The 1738-nt window shown below is 42.3% G+C and overlaps 1 long non-coding RNA gene across 1 annotated transcript; it reads left to right on the top strand.

Moving 5' to 3' along the window:
- The first annotated feature begins 499 nt into the window (after positions 1-499).
- Positions 500-1098, top strand: LOC120747387. Its single transcript, XR_005699109.1, has 2 exons — positions 500-688; positions 953-1098. It is a non-coding gene; the product is annotated as an uncharacterized LOC120747387 (long non-coding RNA).
- Positions 1099-1738: the final 640 nt, after the last annotated feature.

Below are 1738 nucleotides of genomic sequence, written 5' to 3'. Positions count from 1 at the left end.
ACCTCAGAGGATTGTTCAATGAATAACACCAAGACTGTGCTTGACATTCTTCCATCTCGCTTAGCTAAGGACTGTTTTGATGTAATCGGACCTAGTATCCTATTTCTTATGAACTTTTCCTTGCTCTCAGGCTTTGGCCTTTAAGCATGCTGTAGTCCACCCGATTCTTAAAGAAAGAAACTCTGACTGTTATGACCTTTCAAACTACAGACGGATCTCTAAGCTTTCATTCTTGTCCAAGATCCTGGAGAGACTAGTTCTCTCCCAGCTCCAGGCGTACTTGGACACGAACAATATTGCTGAGAAATTTCAATCTGCCTTTTAGCCATTGCATAGCACTGAAACAGCGTTGGTTAGAGTTCTTAATGATATTCTTGTAATCACTGATACTGGACGCTCTATGGTCCTAGTTTTACTGGACCTCTCTTCAACCTTTGATATGGTGGACCATAACATTTTATTACTAAAACTTGAGCACACTGTGGGTGTTCTGGCTCCTTAAGAGTCACCACTCACGTTATGTAGTGTTATACAAGTTCATGCAATCTTTATTCGTTTCTGGCACACTGTTCATTTTATTTTGACATTCTACCGGAAGTGCTACTTCTCATTACTTCCTGTCTAACGGGAGAAGGACAGTTTGCTACTCCTGTGCCTGCCTATGCTGCCTCTTAAGCCAGCACAGTCTGTAAGTTGGCAGTAATGTTGTGTTTTACCGGTGAATGTTTAGCACTAACTGCCGTGTGTTGTTTGTGATATTTTGAGAAAGTAAATTCACTCAATGATGTGCTTTATTAGTCATTAGCCTAAACGCTAATTAGCGCTAGCTAACCGCTAACGTTAGCTTGTTTCGTTCTGCTTTGCTTTGCATAGTAACAGGTCATAGCATCTTCTAATTGTAAGAATGTTTGCTTATATTAGCTCACATGGGATATTTTGTGTTTGTTTACAGTTTTACCATTCATCCATTCGTGTATTTCAACAAAGCCATGCTATGCATCCGATCAAATAAATCCACCAGAAAGGAACAACGGTGTGGTTTTTCTACATGGGATGATGGTTGTCTGTCTGCCTAGTTAAGTGCGAGGGCAGAATAGTGGGTATTAGAGGCACTGCCCTCGACTGGTTTAAATCATATCTCGCTGATAGATCCTTATCAGTTAACTTAGGTGCCTTCTCCTCTTCCTCCGCTCCGGTCTGTTGTGGTGTGCCTCAAGGATCAGTTTTGGGCCCTATTCTCTTCTCATTGTATTTGCTCCCTCTAGGCGCAATCTTTGAAAAATACAATATCGCCTTCCACTGTTACGCCGATGACATACAGATCTATTTTGAACTTACTGACGACCTTGCTGTGTCCCTGCACTACTTTCAAGAATGCATGCGGGAGGTCAAAGAATGGTTCCTGAGTAATTCCCTCGTTTTAAATGATAAGAAGACTGAGATTGTGGTGTTCAACATTAAAATCCCTCGTGCCCAACTCTGTGCTGCCCTGGGTTCCTTTGCTAGCTTTTCTTGTGACTATGTCAGTAACTTGGGTGTACTGCTGGATAGCTCGCTCAAACTCGATAAGCAAGTGTCTGCTGTAGTGAGATCTAGCTTCCACCAACTGCGCCTTATCTCTAAGGCTAGGCATTATGTTTCGCATGAGGACCTGGAGAAGCTTATTCACGCTTTTGTGACCTCCAGGTTGGATTATTGTAACTCCTTGTACTACGGTCTTCCCTCTTCTCTTCTTCTT

This window comes from Simochromis diagramma, unplaced genomic scaffold (assembly GCF_900408965.1).
Source record: "Simochromis diagramma unplaced genomic scaffold, fSimDia1.1 OVJJ01000596.1, whole genome shotgun sequence".
In the NCBI taxonomy this organism is placed as follows: domain Eukaryota; kingdom Metazoa; phylum Chordata; class Actinopteri; order Cichliformes; family Cichlidae; genus Simochromis; species Simochromis diagramma.
This window is presented reverse-complemented; position numbering and strand designations above follow the sequence as displayed.